Source organism: Oryctolagus cuniculus, chromosome 11 (genome assembly GCF_964237555.1).
Source record: "Oryctolagus cuniculus chromosome 11, mOryCun1.1, whole genome shotgun sequence".
Lineage (NCBI taxonomy): Eukaryota > Metazoa > Chordata > Mammalia > Lagomorpha > Leporidae > Oryctolagus > Oryctolagus cuniculus.
The window spans coordinates 57665969-57677153 of NC_091442.1; the positions used below are offsets into that span (position 1 = coordinate 57665969).

The window sequence follows — 11185 nt, forward strand, 5'->3', positions numbered from 1 at the left end:
CAAAACCCAACTGTTCTTTTCTCCTAGGAGACTACTCAGTTATTACCAGGGAGCTCAGAGAACAAATGTTATGGTTGCGCTTTGGAAACTTACAGTGACAATATGGTCCAGTGCAATTAACAACATAATGTGGAATACAAACATACGGGAAAAGTGTAAAAGATACTAAGTACCCAGTCTATAGCTAATTAGTTCCTGGTGGACATTGTGTTTCTATTACTGCCTGATTAGTCCTTCAATCAATTAAGCAAAACTAACTTGGCTAATAACTTCCTTCCTGGAGATAAATGATCAGAAAGTAAACTATAGCAAGCGATCCAATGAAAACATTTGACAGCTGGAAAGCCATGCAAACAGACTATTATTTATTCTTGGGACAATCTTTCTTTATGTAATGACCTTGGCCAAATATCATCGGATTGCTTATGTACATAAGCCCAGGATCTATAGTTTTATGATCATGCATTTTGGAAATAACTACTCAACCAGTGCACAACTCTAGAGTATGAAATGCAGACACTTCATATGTTCAACAATCTTCCTCCTTAAGGTAGATGGCTAAGAACATTCAAGCAATCACACATTACCTGCTACCTGTGAAAGACCTTGCTTACTTTATAGATGTCTAGCACACTTTCTCCTCTTTGTGGATATCTTGATTATCTATTTCCTCTAAAATATCAATAAAACTCAACAATAGGCAAGATCTCTTAGTTGGGATAATTGAGCAAATTAGTGTGAAACCTGTAGGAGTTCAGGTTGGTGTACTTGGGAGATTTATTTGAGACTCATAATTCAAGTCTTTAAAAAAGAATTTTTTTAAACTTTTCACTTCAGTTGAAAAGCAAAGTCTGGGGTGGGAGAGAGTGAGGGATTGATTTTCAGTCTGTTGGTTTACTCCCCAAATGCTCACAACAGCCAGGGCCAGCCCAGGTCAAAGCCAGGCACCTAAAATCCAATCCAGGGGTGGCAGGGAACTGAATAAAGGAGCCATCCCCTGCTGCCTCCAAGGTGTGTGTCAGTAGAAAGATAGGAAGAAAGCAGAGTTGGGAGTTGAACCAGGGACCCCACATAGAATGCACACCCGAGGTAGCATCTTAACAGCTGATCTAACACCTACCCCAAACCAAAAATCCAGTTGTACTGGGTAAGCTATATTTAGCAAGAATAAGGAGAGGAAGAAAAAGCATGTTCGGGTATAATTCCAGTCTGGTTATAAACCTGTCTGTTAGGAATGGCAAAGCTCTGAGAACAGTGAAGCAAGGTAGAAAAGATTACCAGTGGGATTTGAGAAAATGCTTTAGACCTTGGGGAATTGGCTGAGTGAATGGGTAGGAAAGCTGGGCGTTGGGGAAGAGAGGGCCATATTCCGTGTTTTCAGACTCTTACTGCAGTGTTCATAAAGTCGCTCCTCTTTATGGACTCAGTAATGGGAGAAGTTTTCCTTTCTGAGAGTTGTCAGCCCCCACATAGCGAGATTCTGATGTGGTCTTCAAGATTCCTGGAGTGTGGTATCCACAGGCACTCAGTCTCTGTTCTTCCTTCAGTCTGCCCTAGACTGTGTGATGCATGACCTTCCCAATGACCTGGGGCTGAGCTGCGCATCCTCAATGCTTGCCTTGGTCACCTGTGTGGATTCTGGCATCTCCAAGCTTGACTGAAGCTGTGACTCCTCACTGTTTGCCTTGGTCACCTGTGGATCTGGCATCTCCAAGCCCGATTGCAACCTGGCGCCTTTTGATTGGTGCGCTCTGCCTTGGTAGCAGCTGAAATTCCTCCTGCAAGAGGGTGCCTCACCTCCTCGTGGGCTCTGGAGCTCTGCTTTCCTTTGCCATAGTTCCTCCGTCCCTGCGCTCCCCACTATGAAACTCCTGGTTCTCCTGGCCCTTCTTGCTCTGTCTACCATGCCGGTGTCTGCTCGTAAGTAAAGATGTTTCCTGGATTAAACCTCAGAGGAGCAGCACCTAGAATTCTCCCTCTAGCAGATTTGTCTTTGGGAAACACAGAGCTTTTGTAGTCAGCCCCATTAGTTCTGGCGCAGTCTATTTTTTTGTCTAGCAACTCATAAGATAGTTGACTCAACATTGGAGATTTTCCTAATCAGTGGAGCCCTTGAATTCAAACCTTCCCGTCAGTTGGTGTACTCCAAGGAAACCAGCCAGTTTCTCGTGTCAGCAAGATTCTGTTGAAGAATGTCATTAGCATTATTTTCAGAAATGTTACCATATATATCTTATGTGATCCTTGGGGGGTAGGGGGCGTCTGTTATGTGTAATTCTGCTTCCTCTTAATTGTGAGAGTCCTAGTCAGACTTCAGATTCCCCTTTCTTCCTCCCACAAGCTGGCCTTCTCTTCACCTCCCACTCTTGTTCTTTTCCATTTAGAGGAAGAGAGCTCCCTCACTACTGTGAACTACGTTAAAGGTAAGTCTGAACCTGCACTTCCCCGCTCCCGCTAAGGAACACTTGCCAACTCCACATTCATCTAGATCGGTTTACTTAAGAGAAATAAGCAGCGGCATTTTGAGTGTGAGTGGGGTCACTAGGAGCGTGAGGGTTTAGGATTGCTCATCTGCCTCATCCTGTCATCTGCACGATTTATGGGCTCAATGTTTGAAATATTTCATTCTTGGGAGAGAAAATTCCAGGACATCATGAAGGTCTAGGGTGATTCCAGGGAAGCCACATTCTTACTTCTAAAATGTGATTAATGATTGGTAACTCATGTATTTATACCCTACCTATTACAGAACACTGAGTCTCTGAAATGGAGTTACAGGAAGAGCAGGTTATTCACTCATGCTATCCGAAGGAGGGCTGTGAAGAAGCTGCCTGATTTTGCAGCATGAGGATTTTGGCGAAATACGTGGACAGTGGGACATGGGACCATGGGTGACAAAGATTCTACTGTGGGGGTTCTCGCATTGCACTCACCCCTTTCTGAGCTGCCGTTCCTTTCCTGGCCTCCCCTGGGTGACAGTTGTCTCTGGAAGCCATGGTGGTTGGCCACAGACGCAGTGAATTCTGAGGTTCCTCCCTGCATCACCAGTTACCCCTGAGTTGTGCCGAGTCAGAAATGGAGGTGTCCTTTTCTTCCTTAACCAAAATGGGCAATTGGTGTGATTATGGGTTTCATTGCCAGCTGTCCTTGACCCTGATCACCTGAGGGGTTGAAGCTTCTGGAGAAAGACATCAGGCCCGCTCTCATCACCTAGTGGGTGGGCTCTCATATTTATGCTCTCCATCATGTATGGGTTGTGCACATATCTAGTAATGGGACATCTTTTTATTTTAAAAAGATTTATTTATTGATCTATTTATTGGAAAGGCAAAATTGTAGGGGGAGAGCGAAAGATATATATATATAGAGAGAGAGAGAGAGAGAGAGAGAGAGACTCTTTCATCCACTGGTTCACTCTATCAGGTTTGCAACAGATTACTTTGGGATGATTGAAGCCAGGAGCCTGAAACTCCATCTTGTTCTCCCAGGTGGGTGGCAGGGATCCTAGTACTTAGGCCATCATCCACTGCTTTAAAGACACATTAGTAGGGAGCTGGATTGGAACTGGAGCAGCTGGGAATTGAACTGCTGTTCATATGGGATGCCGCCATCTCAGGTGGTAGCTTCATCAACTCCTCCCCCATGCTGGCCCACTGGACCGTCTTATTTACAGCAAGGCCATGCCATCATCATTGTTAGAAGCTCAGGTGCAAAATGTAGGACTTCACAATTGTTGTTACTACCTGACGTCATCTCCCTGAACATGGAATGACAGATGGGGGAGTTCTGCATGTTCCTTTTTTGCCATGATTCCATCATGTTTCTTCATTTCCTTCTCATTGGTGTCACAATCAAGGACCTTCATGGGTGACAGGTGCCCAAGCACTTGAGCCACCCTCTTATGCGTTTCCAGGTGCATTAGCAGGGAGGTAGATCGGAAGTAGAGCAGCATTCAGCTGCCGGGGCTTGAACTGGTGCCCATATGGGATGCTGGCCCTGCAGGTACAGGCTTACCTTCTATGCCACAGCACTGACCTCTACTGCAGGCCAATGGGCTTCTGGATGAGGCTCCAGGGTGCTCCTGGTTCCCACGTCAGGGTGGACTGTGGCTGTCAGGGCAGGAGCAGGCAGGAGAAACCCCCTGTGTTCTGCGCGCTCTCTCACTTTGTTTCCATAGCCAGTAGGGGGCAGTAGAGGGATGCCCTGAGGGATGGTCTTCTGGGCTCCACCTTGGCTTGTGTCTCACTGCAGCCCACAGGCTGTGCTGCTTCATTCTTAGCAGCAGTTACTCTGCAAAGACCAAAGGAAACAAATTTGTCCATGCATCTTGTTGGGGAAGGTAAGATCAGCGAATGCCATCTTTGTTTGCAAACTTTCCTAAAAATTGGAAAACAACTTTTTTTGTTGGATATTTCGTGGGGGAAACTGTGGGTCAGCTACTTTATGGGTTCTTCAGTGCATTTGGAGAGTATTTAATGCCCTTGAAAGTCAAGATTCAGGCTTGGCTTCCAGGCTTACTCATTACTTATCTGCTCTGTTTTCCTGTCTACATCCACACCGATTAAACTCAAGCAATTTTAGATTGTGAGGGCACTTTAACACGTTCCCGGAAAATGGAATTAAAAGATAAGCTTATTTTAGTGCAAAAACATTTTAAAGTCCATAGAAAAGAGGACTCTTCAGAAAGTTCCTGGACAATGCGTATTTTGAAAAGTGTGTGCACAAATTTTAATATCTTTTGCACCAAAATAAACATCTATTAATGTAACGTTTCCACGAACTCTTTGGAATCATTTAGTATTTCTGAGATGATTATTTTGTGTATAACGTATGGTTTCATTCTTACGCCAACATTTCGAAGTAGGAAATTCTGAGAGGAGGACCCAGATGTACAGAGACAGTGAGTAGCCGTTTGTGTGCAGGCAGAGCATGGGAGGTGCCGATTTGTATTAAAGTGAGGGAAGTCCCGAGGAGGCTTTGTCGTTACTGAGCTGCAGGGTTTGCTTGTGTGGGCACAAGATCAAGAATCTGCACCTTAACCCCCCTCACAAGAAGCTTGTTGCATGTCTTAGGGAGACAGGACATCTAGGAATCCTTTTCGTGGCACAGTTTCAGCTCCTCTCAGGGTTTCTGGTTGCTTGGGTCGCGTCCTCTTGCAGGGCTGTTGGTCTTCCCGCAGGTCCTGGGTCTCGGGGACTCTGACTGCTGTGACTTGAGTGGCAGAGGCACTGCCGTTGTCCTGGAAGTGGAAACAACAGCTCTGTTCTGTAGCCTCAGTGCAGCGCTGTCAACGGCTTCTCTCCTCTCTGTGTTACAGTGGTTCCTTCCTGGTTTTACGAAGCATGGAAGTATTTCACAGATCAGCTGAAGAAAGGTGTGGAGCGTGTGTCACCTTCATAGAAGACCTTTCTTCCTTGGAGCCTCTCATGTAGCATGTACCTGCCTTTCTTCTCATTTGACTGACCACCTACTTTCAAATCATTTGATCCCCAACGTTTGTCTGTATTCAAATAAAGTAGACTCACTATCAATGTCAAACTTAGAGTGTGTGACTCCTTTCAAACTTCTCAGCTTGCAATAGAAGAAAATCAGGAGACAACCAGTGTTGTTTCCGGTATGATACCCTCCCCAAAATAACTCACAAAAGGCATGCTGAATGCAACATCAAGAGGATTTTATTACCAGCTAGTTGGGGCTCTTACGGGCACATAGGACGTAGCGCAGTGCTGAGGCAAGAAGCCCTGTCCCTCCCCTCCCAGCATTTTTATACACTGGAGTAAACAAGTACATGCATCATACACATGTAGATGAGTTCCTTATTCCTTATGTGGCAATTACCTAAATTTATGCATTTTTTGGTGCATTTGAGCAACTTATGGGCTAGTCATTCACAGGAGGGTGGAAGACTCTAAATTCCAGGAGTAGTTTCACTCCGGTACCCTTAGGCCTATCTTTTCTGGTTTAAAATAAAGCCTGTCATGGAGGAACAGTGTTTCTCGTGACAGGTCCTGAAAGCTCTTAAGACCAAGATCTTCATATGTTGCCCCATATTTTATATCATTTAATGTTAACATTCTACATACTATTCAGTTTTAATTTCAAATGTAGTTAATGTAAACTAACTTATGGTTTGAATTAATTACTTATAACTGGACCTACACTAGTCATAAAGAAAAGCAATTTCTGCCTGACTGGAATCGTTTATAACTGGGTAACGTGTGTTTTGCATCATTAGCCACGCAGTTTATATCTTTGATTGTATTGTTCACTGTCTAAGGTTTGTATTTGTTGCCGTAGGCTTCCAAAGTGCAACTAAAAGTTGGTCGCTAGCTGATTTTTCTCTAGTCCGCGCTGGGTAGCTTTATAAGCAGGAGTACACACTAATCTTGACCTTGATATTACGTCTACTTTCGTGGAGTAAGCTCGCCTGGGACAGCCGTTAGGAAGGGTGGGTGGCAACCAGATGTGAAGAAACACAGTTCCTTCGGATCCGCAGGCTCCGAGGTAGAAAGGTCAGGAATGCAGGTGGCTGATTCCCGTTCAGGCAGTCCGTCAACTCCTTGCACACCGAGGAGAGCCAGGCAGAGGAAACTCAAAGGAAAGATCTGTGGGGAGTGTCGCCCCGAAGGGTACAGACTAGCCTCCTTGTTTGCGACTGGAGAGCAGCAGTGCCTGACGCCTGCGCACCCGGAACCTGGTCCTTGTGGGAGGGGCAGCTTATCTGCAGGAGATACCATCTGTGCAACCAGGGCGCGCAAGGGCAGGGATCCCGCGTTCCCGGTTTCTCAAAACGTGCAGCCTGGGAACCCGGCCTTCTCGTGGAGGGAGACAGTCATGTCACAGTCACAGGAAGTCAGGACACAGGTTCTTGATCCTGCGTCATGCCAGGCCCACACAGGGAAACCCTCCACGGCAATACCGAGGACGCCTCCTCGGGACTCAGATCACTTCAGTCCAAAGTGGCGCCGCCACGCTCTCCAGGTGCACAGGCGGCGATCGCCATCTCTGTACATCCGGGTCCTCCTCCCAGAATTCATCACTTCAATAAGTACCTCGTAAATACCTCCTGGAAATACTAGGATATCTCAAAAAGCTCATGGAAATTTTGAATTAGAAGATGCTTATGTTGACGCAAAAAATTACCATCTGCAGTTTTTCGTAATACCCATTTACCCAGTTTTGAAGACTCCTACATAAGGATTTCAGAATGATTTGCACCCGATAGACTTACCTTTCTTTGTTCTCATCAGTACTCGTGTTACTGTGATATTCATACAAAGAGAACAGGTCCAATGTAGTTCATAGATACAATTTAAAATATAATACTACTCGAGCCAGCGCTGTGGCTCAGCAGGTTAAAACCCTGGCCTGAAGCGCCAGCACCCATATGGGCACCGCTTCTAGTCCCGGCTGCTCCTTTTCTGATTCAGCTCTCTGCTGTGGCCTGGGAAAGCAGTAGAAGATGACCCAAGTCCTTGGGCCCCTGCACCTATGTGGGAGACCGGGAAGAAGCTCCTGGCTCCTGACTTTGGATCAGCTCAGCTCTGGCCAGTGCAGTCATATGCGAGTGATCCAGCGGATGGAAGACCTCTCTCTCTCTCTCTCTCTCTCTCTCTCTCTCTCTCTCTTTCTCTCTCTCAATGTGTAACTCTGTCTTTCAAATAAATAAAATAATTCTTAAAATAAAAATAAGAGTAGGACAGGCTGCAGGCAGCAGTGAGACTCAAGCCAAGGTGGAGCCCAGCAGGCCATCCCTGTTTATCCCTCTACTGCCCCCTACTGGCTATGAGTGAGCACGCAGGACACAGGGCGTTTCTCATGCCTGTTTCTGCCCTGGCTGTAGTCCCAGCAGCAGGGGAGGTGTCCACAGGGGCAGCTGAATTGAATGAGCAGCTCAGGGTGAGATGTTTGCCTGTTTCCATAGAGCTGGAGTGAGTCCCACACTGTGACGAGCACACACCCCTCCGTGTGTGTTTATTTTTCTCTCTGTTCTCCCTTCTCAGCTGCAGTGTGACACCCCTCCTCAATGCTCCTGAAACACAATGAAGACTGATGACAGTGACATCTGGGAAGACTTCTAGTGGGACAAGAAAAGATTAAGTCGTCATGTCCCAGGTCACCAAATAACTTGTAGTGTCACTCGGACCAAAACTCACGAGACGACCAAGGTCCCTATTTGTGAAACCTATTGGAAGAAATGAATAAATGATAGTGTCCGTTCAAGAAAATTATGAGGGGTGAGGGCTGTGACTCAGTGAATTAAGCTGCTGTCTGCAGCGTCAGTATCCCATATGGTTGCCCATTTTGAGTCCCGGCTGCTTCACTTCTGATCCAGCTCCCTGCTAATGCCCCTGGGAAAGCAGTGGAAGATGGAAGGAGTACTTGAGCCCCTGCTCCCATGTGGGAAGCCCAGAGGAAGCTCCTTGCTCCTGGTTTTGGCCTCGCCCAGCCCTGGCATCTGCAGCCATTTGGGGAGTGAACCAGGGGATGGAAGACCTCTCTCTCTCACACACACATACTCTCTCTCACTCTCTATCTTGCTCTCTCCCTGCAATTCTGCCTTTCAAAGAAATATATAAATACATCTTTTTTTTTTTAAAGATGGTCCTTTGCTAGGTAACTGCACAGCCTATACATGACAGAGACCATAAAGATGAGCAGCTATCTGCCAGGTGATGAGAATGGGCCTGATGTCTTTCTCTAGAAGCTTCAACCCCTCAGGCGATCAGGGTTGAGGACAGGTGGTGTAAAACCCATAATCACACCAATCGCCCATTTTAGTAAAGGAGATAAGGGACACCCCCATCTCTGGCTCAGCACAACTCAGGGGAAACTCGTGATGCAGGGAGGGAAACTCAGAATTCACTGTGTCCTTGGCCAACCACCATGGCTGCCAGGGACAACCATCACCAGGTGAGGCCAGGAAAGGAACGGCAGCCCGAGTTGAAGGGGTGAGTGCACTGGGAGAACCCTCACAGTAGAAGCTTTGTCACCCATGGTCCCTGGTCCCCACCTACCATCACCCCCTGCTGTGTGTCCCCATGCCTTGCCATTGTTCTTCCTCCCTGTGGTAACCATGGGCATCACAGCCTGTCCTGCACTCTGGGAGCAGGGGCTTTCCCTTCTCAACGTAGAGATTTGGTCAGGCTTTCAAAAGATGGTAAACAGGAAGAAAGTGCATGCGTCTGTCATGCCAGTGTATCAGGCAACATTCCCCAGCCCTCCTTGCTGAAAACAAGATTAACGCACCACTTTGATATTCAGTCATATGTAGTGTTTGAATAGATAATTTATCAATGTTGAATATTTTTTTTTTTATTTATTTTTTGACAGGCAGAGTTAACAGTGAGAGAGAGACATAGAGAAAGATCTTCCTTCCAATGGTTCACCCCCCAAATGGCTGCCACGGCCTGCGTGCTGCACCGATCCGATGATTTCTTGGAAATAAAACCTTGAGGAACATGGGATAGAAATCCTCCCTATGGCTGATCTGTCTGGAGAACACACAGAGCTTTAGTTGTCAGCCCCACCACTTCTGCTCCAATCTTTTTGTCTAACAACTCGTGAGACAGTTAATTAAACCTTTGGCTATTTTCCTAATTCAGTGGGGTCCTTGAATGAAAACCAAAAATTAGGATGTGTCTGTGAGTCAGCATACTCCTGAGACTCTGGCCAAACTGTTTCCTGGGTTAGTAACATCCTGTTAGGAATTCAGGGTTATTTTCAGAAATGTAAAGAATGCTATTATGTCCAGGAGCTTCTTCTGGGTCTCCCACCTGGGCACAGGTGCCCAGGGACTTGGGCCATCTTCTACTGTTTCCCAGGCCGTAGCAGGGATCTGGATCGGAAGTAGAGCAGCCTGGACTTGAACTGGCACCCATGCAGGATGCAGCACTGCAGGCGGAGGCTTTACCAGCTACGCGAGGACACCAGCCCCACGCCTATAGGTTTATTCGCATTTTTCAATTTCCCAGAATTCTCGAAATTTTTCTGAGCCCTCAATCCTGCAAATTCTATGTGGCATTTTTATTTGTGTTTGTTCGCAGGGGGACTCAAGGCAGAGTTTGTAGCACTGCACTCAGCAGTCCCTGTAGTTTGCATTCTGATCATTGTGGACATTTCCTTCTTGAGTCTAGTGTTACTGTCATTATGCTGAACTCGGCTCATTTCTCTGCTCCTGCTCCTTGGCAGGGAAGAACGACTGTTCTGCGCTCTCTGCAGGTAATGATGTGGCTTAGACATTGAAGCAGTGACTCACTTTCTACCCAGCCAGCTCTGTCTTCAGCTGAGTCATCCTGATATTTACTGGACAAGCTGTGTTTAAGTCTCTTTCGGCAACACAGAAATTTAGGGGGAAAATTCATTTCATCCATCTCTGCTTTGGGGCAGGATCACTTTCTTCCAGGCAGCGTGATATTTCTTAAAATTTATTTGAGAGATAGTGGTGGGGGGAGGGAGAGGGAGAGAGAAAAGGAGGGAGGGAGGGAGGGAGAGAGAGAGAGAGAGAGAGAGAGAATGGAGAGCTCCCACTTTCTGATTTGCTCTCCAAAACATTCCCAATGACTGAGGCTAGGACCAGGCCGAAGCCAGGAGCCAGAAACTTAATACGGGGCTTCTGTGTGGGTGCGAGGGACCCAATCAGTTGATTGTCATCTGCTGCCTCCCCGGGTGTGCATCAGATGGTGGAATCGGGAGTGGAGCTGAGACCCAAACCCAGGCACTCCAATATGGGATGCGGTCATCCCAAGCAGCGTCTTAGCCACTAGGTCAGAGACCCGCCCCGATTTCTTCTTTTTGAAGCACTGGAATCTTCAAGGAGAAGGAACGCATCCCAGTTCTTCTATGCCATTCCTTTGGGTAGCCGTGAAGGCCCTATTTAAAAATTGCCCATCTTGCTCCTTTGGGTAAACAAAAAAAGTAGAAGGCCTCGGTGGGTGCCTTCTACAAGTGTTAGTACACATCAGGAACACTTTATTCCAGCGGAAGGAACTGAGAAGTATTCATTCTGTAGAAGCTGGCAGAGGATTTACGTCAGTGCCTGGGAAGCCTTGTGGTCCAACCAGGGTCACTGTGGCTTGTACTGAACGCAGGGGGTGGGGGAGCATTTGCAGTTCATCTGGGGAAGGATGACACAAGGAGGCCTCTGAGACTTGGTGGACCTGAAACTGGTCGGCAGGAGATCATC

At 46.8% G+C, this 11185-nt stretch overlaps 1 long non-coding RNA gene across 1 annotated transcript; it reads left to right on the plus strand.

The window, feature by feature from the left end:
- The first annotated feature begins 4191 nt into the window (after positions 1-4191).
- On the plus strand, positions 4192-5538 carry LOC108176707 (uncharacterized). The gene is made up of 2 exons (XR_001793426.3): positions 4192-4339; positions 5318-5538. It is a non-coding gene; the product is annotated as an uncharacterized lncRNA (long non-coding RNA).
- The last annotated feature ends 5647 nt before the right edge of the window (positions 5539-11185 follow it).